The sequence below is a fragment of the Heterodontus francisci genome, chromosome 21 (assembly GCF_036365525.1).
Source record: "Heterodontus francisci isolate sHetFra1 chromosome 21, sHetFra1.hap1, whole genome shotgun sequence".
Classification (NCBI taxonomy): Eukaryota; Metazoa; Chordata; class Chondrichthyes; order Heterodontiformes; family Heterodontidae; genus Heterodontus; species Heterodontus francisci.
This window is the reverse complement of record NC_090391.1, coordinates 80,761,687-80,776,640: the sequence shown is the minus strand read 5'-3', so window position 1 is coordinate 80,776,640 and position 14,954 is coordinate 80,761,687.

The following is a 14,954-nucleotide window of genomic DNA, read 5'->3' as shown; positions in this document are numbered from 1 at the left end:
CTCGATGTGCCTCCAATTGCTGTCCCGTCCACATCTGCAGGTACTTACCATTATTAGTATCCTCGCCAGCGTTAGGGTTTGAATTAGTTGAATTGGTATTGTAGTCATTTTCTCAAGATGCTATGAGCACTTTCTCACTGACTGGAATATCTTTTCCTCACCGCATATTTCAAATGGTCTGGTTGAAATTCAGCTAATTTCAGATTCTGGCTGTACCTGAACTGTCGTGTTCTCATCAGAAACATGGGGGCACTGTCTCTGTAATTTAGACTGGCTCACACTTCCCTCTGGTGCAATGTGCACCACACATATTGCGGAATGTTCAGCCTGACTCATTGCCCGGAAGCAGTGGATATAATTATTAACTCCCTTTTGTAAATATGTTATTGTGCAAGACGGACTGTGTATGTGTTAAACCTTTCTGTAGTATTGTCATTAAGAACAGGGATATAAAACTACTTCCACCCTAGTTGCGGTCTGCTTCAGAGTCCTGCTATTCTGTATGTTGATCTCACTGATGGTGGTTATACAGAAAAAGTCAATCAGAAGAGGTGAGGTTCATATCTTCCCGCGGATCCAACGAAAGATCCCAGATATTGTGTCATATGCATGCAAAACTCTCGTTCCTTGCAGATTTCTATGGACTGTCAAGTGGCCTTGTTTGAAACTCATTTTTTTTTTTGCTGATTTTCTCCATTCAATGTGCTCTGGGTTTAGTAAAATGTGACATTTAAAATGGAGAGTGATTTGAAGTGTCCACATTCACTGTGAGAGTTCAGCACATCATACATGAAACTCTGGAAGAATTTACTTATTGTAACAAAGGATCCGGAAATTTAATTCAACTTTTTAAGCTGTGCATTCAACTATTTATTTGTCTGTTAATCTTCCTTCATCCATTGGTTATCAGTTCCAGCCTTTCAGATTCCGGCTCTGGGCATCCAATATCGAGCTGTCTAACCGTGTCTGACTGTTATTTTGACAGGTGATACTTGTATAGGACCTTCTGTATTCACCAGCGGTGCTTCAACATTCCAAAACGACGCTTCCACTCATATTTCACCCATCCAAATCACTCCTGATTTATTATAAGAAATGGGACGCTTAATAAATGACACTTTTCATAATAATATAAAGTTCCTATAGAAATAGACCTCTCTCTCTAAAGAAAGATTCTGTAGCTGGGACAGCATAGGCGCCAAGCACTGCCAAGGACCCGACCAGAACAGGCTCTGTAACAAGACAGTCCTAAAGCTGATAAGATCGAGCCTTGTAACCTCACTCGACAGGCAGTCGTTTACAAACAATCACAAGCAGGAGATCAGGTCATAGAGTCATAGATTAATAGAGTTATTCAGCACTGAAACAGTCCCTTCGGCTCAGCGTATCTCTGCCGGCCATCAGGCACCTATCTATTCTAATCCCATTTTCCAGCACTTGGCCCATGGTGTTGTATGCAATGGCATTTCAATTGTTCATCTAAATACTTCTGAAATGTTGTGAGGGTTCCTGCCTCTACCACCTCTTCAGGCAATGTGTTCTAGACTCCAACCATCCTCTGGGTGATACTTTTCCCCTCAAATCACCTCGATATATCCTTCCCCTTACCTTAAAACGATGCCCCCTGGTTGCCGACCTCTGCACTAAGGGAAAAGTTTTCTTCCTATCTATCCTATCAATACCCTTCATAATTGTGTATACCTCAATCATATTCCCTCCTCAGCCTTCTCTGTTCTAAAGAAAGCAACCCCAGCCTTTCCAGTCTCGCTTCATAACTGAAATGCTCCTACCCAGGCAACATCCTGGTGAACCTCCTCTGCACACTCTCCAGTGCAATCACATCCTTCCGACAGTGCAGTTCCCAGAACTGTGCACAGTACTCCAGCTGTGGCCTAACTAGCGTTTTATGCTGCTCCATCATAACCTTTCAGCTCTTATATTATGTGCCTTGGCTAATAAAAGCAAGAATCCCATATTCTTTCCGAACCACCTTATCTTTCTATGCTGCTGCCTTCAGTGATCTATGGACAAGTACACCAAGGTCCCTCTGACTCTCTGTACTTCCTATGGTACTACCATCCATTGTATATTCCCTTGCCTTGTTACTCCACCTAAAATGCATCACCTCACCCTTCACAGGATTAAATTCAATTTGCTGCTCCCTTGCCCATCTTACCAGCCCATCCATATCGTCCTGAAATTTAAGGCTTTCTTCCTCACTATTTACGACACCACAAGTTTTTGCATCATCTGCAAACTTACTCCTCATACCTCCTATATTCAGGTTTAGATGATTAATGTTCACTACAAACAGCAAGGGTCCCAGCACCGATCCCCGTGGTACATCACTGGTCACAGGCTTGCATTCAATAAAACAACCCTCGACCATTGCTCTTTGCTTCCTACCACTCAGCCAATTTTGGATCCAATTTGTCAAATTGCCCTGGATCCCATTGGCTCTTACCTTCAAAAGGGAAATATTGAGAGTTCAGGGCTAACATGTTCCCATAGAGTTGAAGGGTTGGACGAACAATTCCAGGGACATTGTGGGTGTCAAGGGATATGGAGGATTGGATAAGGAGCAAAAAGGAGCCTACTGGCAGATTCAGAGCGCTGACAAACAGCGGACTCCCGCGAGGAGTACAGAAAGTATAGGGGGTACTTAAAAATTGAATTCGGAGAGCGAAGAGGGGGCATGCAATAACACTGGTGAGGAAGATCAAGGGAACGCCCAATGCATTTTTAAAAAGTATATCAAGGGCAAGAGGACAACCAGGGAAAGAGTGGGACTGATTAGGGATCAAAATGGCCTTCTGCAATGTGCAGGCAGAGGACAGAAATGAGGCTTTAATGGATTACTTTTCATCTGTGTTCACCATGGAGACGGACGATGTCGGTGTAGAGATCAGGGAGCGGGGTTGTGAAGTACTTAAACAAATTAGCATTGAAAGGCAGGAAGTGTTTGTTGTTTTAGCGGGCTTAAAATGGAAAAATCCCCAGGCCCAGATGAGATGTGACCTCGGCTGTTAAGTGAGGTAAGGGAAGATCCAGCAGCGGCTTTGACACACATTTTCAAATCCTCGCTGGCCACAGGAGATGTACCAGAGGATTGAAGGACAGTGAATGTGGTATCATTATTCAAGAAGGGTAGCAGGGGTAAACCAGGTAATTACAGGCAGGTGAATCTAACATCAGTGCTAGGGAAAATATTGAGAAAATTTTGAGGAACACGATTAATCTCCACTTGGAGAAGCAGGCATTAATCAGGGACAGTCAGCATGGCTTTGTTAGGGAGAGATCGTTTCTAACAAACTTGATTGAATTTTTTCCTCAGTCAACACATTTGTCCTCAGTCTGCTGCAGGTGAACATAGGGATATGCAGTAAAATTGACTCATAGACATGTACGAAAATACACACAACAAAACTACTCCGCATTCACTGTACCCGACATTGTCCCTTTCCTCTCTCCATCTCTGTGATTTGGATGTGTTCGCAGATAATTTACTGTTAAACGCTCGTGGGTTGCAAGTAAACTTTAATCTTCCCACCCTCCATCTGACAGGTTCTGTCACTAGTGGCAAGGGTTCACCGGCTGGTTTATACCAAGCAATTTATGAAGAGATTGGGAATATTCCACCTGGCAAGGATTCCTATCAGATCCGGCGTTCAGGTCTGTGTTTTATATTTCATGCCGAATGTTCACAAGACAAATGTCACTTCCACTTAGTTACCCCATGTTAATGGTCAGTTTACTGACTGAACACTGTCAGAAATCCGCTCGCTATCCCCGGTGAAGGAGTCATATCACAGTGCGAGTGTGTCTATATCTGTGCGTATAGCAAGATTAGCAATGGGTTTGGGAAGATTTCCGCCCGTTGCTACTGCTTAAAGAACGTGATTTCTGTTTGCTTGTAACTATCATGTCATTTTATTCCATTTAAGCTAGACCATAAATAGTCACTGCTCTCAGGAGGAGACAGTCACATTGACTCAGAGTTTATTTCTCGAAGTGACTGCATTTCTGGATCAGAAACACGCTTCCATCAGGAACTCCTAAACTGAAGTCGGTGGTTCTTGCAAAAAACATATCCGAACACTTTGTATTCTGAAGTTTAACATTAATCTACAAATTCTGTTTCACAATACTGGGGCAACAACACTGGCAAATCGATAAAAGTTTTGTCTTGCGATATATTTGGAGGGCAATTTAACCATTGAGATTAATTTCTCAAGTTGCAAAAAATACCAGGAAAGAACAAATCCGTTATTCGTCTCCTTGCACTCGTTACACTTTTCTGCCTCATTATCCGGGGTGGGGTTCGGTTTTAAAGCCACCACCATCCGTTTGAGACTCTGAAATGGAAAGAAACGCGGACAGGATGGAAGGGTTCTGGGTTAAGAAAATGTGCTAACTGATTATGTTTTACACGATTGTTTCTGCTCTGATGTTTGAAATCTGACCCACCAGCTGTACTGTGTATTGTTTTAACTGCTCGCTGGATGAGCAAACATTCATGGTCCATTCCTAGTTGCTCTTGAACCACTGCAGTCCCTGTGATAAATGTTTCACAACTGTGTCAGATACAAAGTCCCTGGACATTGTCACCAGATGATGACGGTATTATGTTATTTGCTGGAACGTCCCAATCGATCTCTCCAATAACCATCCATGTTTGTGTTCAACAGTTACTGATTCCATTGAGTCCCTCAATCAGATTGAATATTACACCAGTCACAGTTTGGGTGATACGGATCCTGGATGAGAAAATCCTGAAGGGAACTCCTCCAGTATTCAGGGTGGGTACATTTTTATTTGTTACCATCACGTTTTTTTTTAATCCATCACGCAGTCTGTTATCTAAAATCAACAACTAAATATATCAGAACTTAATCGCTGTAAAATGATGCTGCTGAATGCATGGGGATTTGCTGAGGGATTTTAGTTTTTAAAAATGGAGAAATAATTTGGATGTCTGCAAAATAATACCGATTGCAACCAATACTTTAATGGAATGAAACATTCAATTATTGTGATTTCTGACACAGTTGTGTGGGAGGTGAAATGTGACATTTGTGTGTATGTTGAATGGGTGATTCAATGGGACAGATGTGACTTTAAAACGGAAGGGCAGAATTTTGTCACACAGTCGCGACAGACTGGGAGGCAAATTGCCGCTGGATAGCAGTGCAAAGGAAGCCCGACGTATTTACTCTGTTAAGTGATATTCCTGGAATCGGCCGAGCTGGTGGGTGGAGGCTGCACTTTAAGGCACTGGGCAGGCAATTGAGTCAATAAACAGGAAATTCATGGCAATTTTCCAAACCATTCACAATTTAATGAAAGGTGACAACAGTTTTCAGAGACTCGCCATCTATAAGGTGGGGGAAGGTCAGAGGAAGGTCAGTTTTGGCTGTGAAAAGCATTGTGGCACTGGAGGGAGCGGGAGAGATACTGTATCGCGGTATTGACAATCTGGAGGCTGACCTATCTTGGCGATCATAACAGCGGTATTTAGGATGAGCATCCTCGCCGACTTGAAACTTACCTACACCAAGTAAAAAGAATGGAGACCTTGAAAAGTGAGTGCAGCAATTTACAATAGGTCTCACCCACTCCGGTGTTGAGGCCTCCCATTGTGGAGGAGAATGAGAGATGGAAGCAGCTGCAGTCCCCAGGAGTTGGGCTGCAGCACCCAGACAGGGACAATAATCATGAGGCTGGAAAAGAGTGTGGATGAACAGGGTGCACAGCCGCACGCAACCAGCTTCTTGAGTGCAGAAGATGCTACCCACCAGAGAGGGCTTCCCATCAGAGGCTCTGCTTCCTGCAAATTTCGGAACAGCAGTGTCACTGAAGATTGTGCTTCTCCAAGAAGGTGGGCACTGAGCTGTGCTCTATAGTGTAGGAACATCTGAACCAATGAGTGGGGCACCCCTTCTCTGATTTAATTTTTATCATTTGTGACATTTAAGGTTGTCAAATTAATGTTAGGCACTGCACTCAGCTTGTCATACTACATCAGGGCATTGATCCCGTTCCGACACTGAAACCTCTTACATGGGACTACCTCATGGCTGCTCACTCCCTGCTCAATCTCCTGCCATGCCCTCCCCACCTGCCTCGCTGGCCTCCTCCTCCGGTCGCGATGGAAAAGCGCTTCCCTCCTTGCCCTTGCTGCCTGGTGGAGCACTTGCATGGATGCCTGCGACAACCTGGGCGCCATCTGCCAAACATGCAGGTTGTCAGTCTCCCAACCAATATCCTACACTGGCCCTTCCTTTCAATCGATTACAGGCTGCATTTTAAACATAGCATGAGCTATGACTCGCCTATCGTGACACGACACGGTCCCATCATTCGCCAGCCTCTAATCTCACTATGGCTGAAGATCACAGTTTACCCAGGCTGGCCCGTGTCGACTGACGTCTAATAATATAATTCTAAGTATTCAGTGATACCATTTAATTTCAGTGAAAATCGTTATTTCCTCTCAGGTCTGGTTCCGGGTGATTATGATGATGTTGAGACTGGAGCCATTGACACTCAGGATGGTCACTTGTTGCTGGACAGTGGTCCTGATGATCTCTTCACAAGTGCCGGCGGTGATCTCTCCACTCTCGGTGAGTTAAACTCCCACAGTCACCAGCTCTGTGTCACTGCTTTGAATTTCGTTCCACTCGGCGATGTCACAGACTGCTGGTTGATTTAAATACATGTTGTGATTAAAGGAAATGAGAATAAACAATGCTTGAAATATTTTAGAAAAGACACCCTCATGTTATTCGGTATGTGATATCTCTCTTGCGAACACTTTGACTGGAAATCTTCCAGGTGCTCAATCGGAACAGCCTGATTCAGTCTTAGATGATCCATTTCTTCTGCTATCTCCCAGCGGTAAAAAAAAAACAACACGGGGAATGGAGATGGAAAACATTCCGAGGCCAACAAATTCCAGTCCCCTTTACGTTATACGTATATAGATGACCCGCATTGGACCAGCTTTCAGTCCAATCATTAAATCATAATCTTTCTCTCCACAGTATACAGCTCTCAGACCCGCACTGAGCCCACTTTCAGTCCAGTCATTCATCCATAAGCTTTCTCTCCACAGTATACAGCACTTAAACCCGCACTGATCCCGCTTTCAGTCCAATCATTAATCCATAATCTTTCTCTCCACAGTATACAGTTCTCAGACCCGCACTGATCCCGCTTTCAGTCCAATCGTTAATCCATAATCTTTCTCTCCACAGTATACAGCTCACAGACCCGCACTGATCCCGCTTTCAGTCCAATCATTATTCCATAATGTTTCTCTCCACAGTGTACAGTTCTCAGACCCGCACTGAACCCACTTTCAGTCCAATCATTAATCCATAATCTTTCTCTCCACAGTATACAGCTCTCAGACCCGCACTGATCCCGCTTTGATGCCTCCCTCCATTCCTGAAAACAATGAGGATGTTCACTGTGACACGTTCACAATAGCAGCCATTACACCAAAGAAGGGCAGTGACTGTGTGGTTCAACATCTTACATCTCCATCAGTCTGGTAAGACCAATGTTTTATAATTTGTTCCGTGGATTGTGCTGACAATGTGCAGTCCCAGCTGTTTCCGATATTAAGAATATCGATATTGATCCCAAAGTATCAGAAAGACGATGGGCGGCACAATGGTTAGCACCGCAGCCTCACAGCTCCAGCGATTCGGGTTCAATTCTGGGTACTGCCTGTGTGGAGTTTGCAAGTTCTCGCTGTGTCTGGGTTTTCGCTGGGTTTCCTCCACCACCAAAAGATTTGCAGTTGATTGGTAAATTGGTCATTATAAATTGCCCCCAGTAGACGTTGGTGGGAGGGAAATGTAGGAACAGGTGGGGATCTTGTACGAATATGGGATTAGTGTAGGACTAGTAAAAATGGGTGGTTGATGGTCGGCAGAGACTAGGTGGGCCGAAGGGTCTGTTTCAGTGCTGTATCTCTAAAAAAAAGAGAACATTTTCTGTACTTACTAAAGAAATAGGAGGCTTATTGAAGCAGAAATATTCTGAGGAGATCATATTCTGTATTTGATGTATTTGTTTGGTGGTTAACATTGCTGTAAACCTCTCAAGTCGTTTTTGTTGTCCTTTCAGGTAAAAGTCAGCATCAAATCCAGTGTATGATGTCTGGAGGTGGATCACAGACTGATGTGTTATTCTGTGTTAAATCTGAAGGAACGGCATCTACTTTCCCAACAGTGTGAACATGATAATTGTGCTTTGTTTTACGATATAAACATCACTTTATTTTTATCAACCATCATTTTACATTGTTTTGAAATAACTAGATTTGGCTTTTCTCTTTATTTTGTCTGAAGGTGCGTGTTTTCTGTTTAATTAAAATACCAAACAGAATTGATTTTGGATCATTTCTCTGTCTGTACAAATACTGAGATATATTACTCCGCATGTAATTACCGACACTGTTACAGAGATTAAAACCGGTGCTTATTAATGAAGAGTTTATGCAAAGTTCGTTTTGTAACCGATTCTCTTTTCCATATCCTGTTAAAAAAGGTTTAGAACACGTCAGGTGACAAATAAATGGTCTGTCTCTTTAATCTGCATTTATTGTAACTTCTTCCTCCACCACCACATACTCGATATGGACAAATTACTGCAGTTTATAATGTAAGTGTTGATGTACAATGGGAATAACCTTCAAATATAATTAAAATGATTTATTCAATGTTGTAGTTGGAATTTGTGCCTTTGTCAATATTGACGACTGTATTGTGGTTCAAGGACGAAATATACACCAATTTCTAGATACAATATAATGTTTTCCTGCGCTGCACTATCCCAGAGTATGGTGGGAGAGGAGGAGAAACTGGTCAGAAATTCATGCGTTTTTGCCGTCAATTTTAAACATTTCAGTTAGTCATCAGCAGAGCCCAATTGTTACTCTGTCTAGAGAGCAGCTACACCATGCATTACTCTCCAGAAAATTGTGATTTTTGTGATTCGTCGGCTTACTGAAATACCCGTATCCACCAGCAGACGGCGAACATCATTTGAATTGAAAACGAATCATGCTGGAAACACTTAACAGCTGAGATATCATCTGTGGCGAGAGACACAGGAATAGCTTTGAACGTTATTGCGATTTCTTCAGAAATATATATTAGTCGAGATTAATTACTTTTAGCAAATACAGAACCACGGAAAAAGGGGGACTGAAGAGAGTAAAAGAGTGAAGGTTTGTGTTAAGATGGAGGCAAGTTTTATGATATGAATTCCGCCCCCTTTACGCTCTCTTATCTATCTCCCTGTGATGTGCAGCACTTTATTCTCTCAACCCTGACATTGTCATTAAACCTGCTGACAATGTTGTTGTTTGTTGCAAAGACCTCTACCTTGGGGAGCCTAAACACGATCTCTCTGACATATCGTTCCACTTCCCCCAGACCATGAGTCCACCACTGAACATCATGTCATCCTTTCCCATACTATCTTTGAACTAATTTCCTCTTGAGATCTTCACCCCGTGCCTGTGACCGCGCACAGCCCCTTCTAAATCCTCCAAACATCCACAAACAAGGCTACATCGTTGGACTCAACATTTCAATCTGTTCCTTTCCGATGGATCCTAACTCTTTATATTGCACTTTGTCCCCTTGTCTTCTTCTGCAGCCATCCACGATTTTATCTGCTCTGGTTTTCTGTCCAGAAATGTTTCCTTTTCACCATGGACATCCAGTCCAACACTGTAAACAGGACATGTAGACTCCCTCAACTCCATCTCTCCCCAGGCCGTCCAACCACTCTACATTTACATCTCTCACCAAGATGTTCATTCCCTTTAAACTTCTCTTTCTCTCTCCAGAGCATGTAATTCTCTTAAAACTCTATCTCTCACTAGGACGATCAATCTTATTAAAACTCAATCCATTCAGGAAATTTGGATCCCTACAAGTCCATCCCTCATCAGGACGGCCATACCCTCAATATGTCCATCTCTTACCAGGATGTTCAAACCATCTACAACTTAGCCCATTCAAAATATTCAGGTCTGTACTTTTTCATCCCACACCGGGATGTCCAGTCGCTTTGCAGTCCATCTTTCACCAGGATGTATCTTCCACCTACACCTGTATCTCTGAATAGGACGTGCAGCCTCTCTGCATCGCTATCCCTCGCCTCGCCATCCAGTTGTTTGACACCTTTACATCCCACCAGCACACGACATCTTGTTTGGTAACATTGATGACTATTTCATTGTAGTTTCCTGACCTCATTCTCAGCTGAAAGGAATTAACTTTGCTTCTAGCTGCCAGCCCTCCTTTACCTTTACACGACCCATCCCCAATTCGATTCCTCGAAATCTTATTTCTAAAACTGAGGATCGGCAGGTAGCTCACAATGTCTATCTGTAGCCACCAACCCAGAGACCTAGCTCGATTATGCACCCCACCTCCCCCATCCTGCTTCGTGTCAGGTCTCTATTGCCTTCTCCAGGTATCTACATCTCTGTTACAGCAGTTCCAAAGATGCCACCTTCCACATCATCATTTCCGAATTGGCTTCTGTCTTTGATCGGCTGAAGAGTTCCCTTCTTCAGGCACGTAACCTGCAATTCCGCCCTCATCCCTTCTCGTCACCACCAGAGCCATGATCCAGTTAGCCTTGTCCTCCCTTGCCACAGCAACACCTACATATTCAACAGTTTTCTGCAATTTCAACCGCCAGCGCCATGTGACGACTAAAGGCATCATTCCCTCCCTTCCCCATTCAACAATCCAAAGGCACTATTCCCTCTGTCAAGCTCTTGGTTAGTCCTCTGTCAATCCCAGAATCACTCCTCTTGCAACAAAAAACATCTCATGCAATGGTTGAATGATGCAACATCTGTTCTTTCCCCTCTTCCCTTTTCACAGAGAGCGTCCCAAACATTCTTTCTGGATGAAACAAGCATCTAATTGTACCTACTTCGAACTGAATACATCGTATTTGTTACTCACAATGTAGTCTATTCTGTTGAGAACAAACGGCGATTTGATGAGGCTTCAATGAACACGTCAACTTTATATTAGCACTTTTCAGCCCTAAAATTGCTCCTGTATTTTTGAATAGCGGGTATTTGTAATGGACGAGCAAGTTGAATTGGAGGAAGTATGGGTTCGTGCTCGGTGTCCGGATCCCCTATTGACTCACAACAGTAGCAGTTACCCTGGACTCAACCTTCCTCTTTCCTATCATATTGGCAGATATGTGGTCCTTTTTGACAATTATTTCATATTTCCCTTCCACTGCCATGTATCAGCAGCCAGACCTGGAGCCCACACTGAGAGACGGCTCTGTCGTGCCAGTCACTGCACTGTCATTGTGCAGCAGAATTGGAGACCACATCGAAAGCTGACCACGTGGTGCCTGGCATTGCACGGTGAAGCAGCGAGTAACATGTGAAGTCTGAGAACAAGTGATTAAATATTGGTTGCATTGAAATGCTACTCAAACCCCTTCCTCCCATCCCTGCACCAAGTGACCCACGAAGATGATTCTTCCCCTACATTTAGGTCAAATCTCCACTGCACCTGGACAGAGAAAATCCCTGCATGAGGCATTCCCACGCCCACACACTGTGAGGGCCCTAAGTTATTACTAAAACATTTTGCACAAATTGACATGGATAAATGTTTGACTAATATTACGTTAATAAATTGCACTCAAATTAATATTCATTCATGTGCCACCTAATAGTGTTCCCTTGAAGGCTGGTATTTTCTAATTATAGAGCTGCCCCTTTTAATTCAGCGTGGTGGACGCTTGCAGCTGTCGTAAAAATGTTACTGCAGATATTTACAACCAGCATTTTCGGCGGTGCGACCGAGAATGGGACTGGCTTCAGGTTGGTGCATCTGGACTACATTGCTGGTGCGTGCATGGGCATGGGACGAGGGTCTGTCAAGGGCACAGATGTACTTCCCTTTTGAAAGAGGACACTACCTGCAGCTGCCGAAGCGCCAGTCTGATCCCATGGGGCTGTGCGTTATCTCTCACTGATCGGCATGAGAGAAAACTAAAGGACACCACTGATCCGACCAAAGCTCCTCTCCATTCGAACCACTAAATCTGTCAACGCTGCTTCACTACTTTTCGAGTCTGGACGTCACTGTAGAAACCAAAGCCCCAATAGCAGCAGGTTGGGTTTCAATCAAAGCTGGCCTTGGTGGTTACCAGGGCTCTTGCATAGTAAGCTTCCGTAGAGGACAACACATTCTTCATAAGAGAACACAGGCAACTCGTTCCATGAACAGGAACGTCCGGGTGCCATTCATAGACTGTTGGCTCCTCCATAGTCTCATCCATGATGTTGAAAGTCTTTGACAGGTTCCCCACGCAACCGTTCTCTGCTGGTACTATTCCAATTTCCTTTGCGTGAACAGCCAGGCATTGAATTGGTATTCCCCACACTGTTCAGCAATTTTTGGGTCAGGGCGCACTCGCCTGCCTCCTCTGTCCTCTACTGTGCCTTTCACCACTACCCGTGCTAATCACTTGCAATGTGAACTTCACCCTGCACAGACTGTGCTATCTCACCATCATTCCCATGCATTGTGCTAAATGCTGAACTGGTGCGTGTTGAAGTCAGAGGGATGACTGTTCAGATTGGTATTGCTGGCTTGGTTCTCCTGCTTCTGAAGGGCATAGTCGTGCAGAAGAATCTGTCAGCAGAGACAGTAAAAGCGAAATATGAGCACTGGGCAGGCTAAGCAACCTCATATCTGTGAGAGTGGAGAGGCACCTACAATTTGCCGCAGCTCCCTTGAAGAGATGCACATCGAGGACAAGAAGAAAAGAAGAGAACCTTTTGCAAAACAAATCAATGTCGATGGTTATGTATTTTGCTGCGATGTGTCCGCTTTAGAGAACTGTTAAGTTAGTGAGTCACGCAGCATTTTCTGAATAGTTTAGATGTGTGCTCGGGGTCTGTTTATTTGACCTTGTTCAGTTTGTCCGTAGGAGGTCAGTTTATGAAACTACTGTCCGTTTATGGTTAGTGGCCAGTTGATGTTCAATGTGTCATTCTATAGATGCCGTGCACATTTATTTTCTTGACCATGAAACAGTTATGAAATACTGGATAAACACATATTGCATCAGTTGGAGCCATTGGTGCAGTTTATGGAAGTGGATCTACCAGTGGCGGTAAGCATTATGATATTAAACATAATGTCAAGAAAATCTGCTATAAAAAGGGGATTTTTTTTAAATTCATGGATTGGCAACCTACTTTAAACGTTTAATTATTAAGTATAATAAACTCACCTCTTCCTTGTTTCAACTCAAGAAAACCTGTCCAATTGGTTCTTTTACGATCACAACAAAGGACAAAGGTAAAACACTCACTCGAGTGTTAAGTACATCCAGTGTTTAGAAAGGAATAACCCCTGCTGCGGTCAAATGAGAAGAAGGACAATTGGGGTGTAGTGTGACCCCTCGTCACCTGATCGTAACAATAAGCAATGCACTATTCTGTATTCCAAAGAGACGAGGATATCACTGTGAAAATGTAGCCAGTGCACTCTTTAGTCTACCCCACCAGATGTGTAAGCTGGTATTCACCAAATGAGGTAGACTTTACTATATCATTGTAGTCTTTGCACTCATCATTACGATATAAATATAATACTGCACTGTCATACCGACAAAAGAATGGAGGTATTACTGTATCAATGCAACAATTGTACTGTGCAGTATTCACCAGCAGAGGGAGGCAGTACTGTTTAAATGCAAGCATGACACCGTTCAGAATCCACAGGCAGATATGGACAGTATTATTCCAATGTAACTATTGCGCTGTGCAGTTTTCACCAGTGGAACAGTCAATCAAATTATATTCTGGGCTTTGGGAAGTTTCAATTCATGTCTGCGCAATATCTGGGCAAGTACACGGTTTGACATATAACGTGTTCAGAATAAAGCATGTTGCTGACCTTGTTTGTTTCGTGACTGTGATTCATGGCACTTTCCAAGGGACCTATTTGTGCCACTGCAAGGTTTCTCTTTGATGTCAATAAGATTCTCCTTGCAATGTTACTCTACTATTGCGTCAATGACTGGCAGGCACCTGTAGCTTTACAAAGAGGGAGAGAATGGATCAACATCTGAAAACAATCGCCTGGAAGCGTATGATCTGGGAGTTTCAATGTGTATATTCAAATTGCCATATAGTATATATAGAAATTATGATACATATGGCGGTTCAGAGTGTCCACAGGTTGTGCTATCTCTGCTCGTTAGTTCCTGGTGAGCCTCCATCTCCAACTATTAATTCAGTAAACTACTGTCTTTTTGTTTCATTAACCACCTCATTACTGCTGCCTGTTCCTTGTAAGGATCAACGACTCTGATGGTCTCTGGACTGGCCTGTGGTTTAGCAGAGTTTAATGAGACATATGAGGAAAAGACTGAGGACCGAGTCAGCAAAATCTTGAACATAATGGAGTCTTCTTTACTCTGTTTTCTTTCACTTTCTCTTTCAGTGCCATCTGCTGGCTCGTGTGTGCGTGGTAGCCTCAAATGAACAATATGTACAATACAATTGGCAAAACACTACAATATCCAGTTAGTAACTGTCTGAAGCATGCTTTACTGTATTTGTTTTATCATTTAACAACGTATATTCGCGGCTCTTGGTGGTAATTGCATCTCGCCATTTGAACAATTACATGACATCCCTGGATTGCGAGTTGTGTGTGCAGGGGATCCCTCGGGTGCGAGAATTTATTTGCAAGAGAATACTAGGAGTGAGACTATGTCCTAGCTTTCACAGAATCGTAGGGCATTCTCAGCATTTACAAATAGACCTCTGGATTTATGTTAACGACAGACAGTTCTGGGATTGCTTATCAATGAATACAATTTGTCCATTGAAGTGACAGCATTTGAAAAGAATTTCTGGGAGTCTT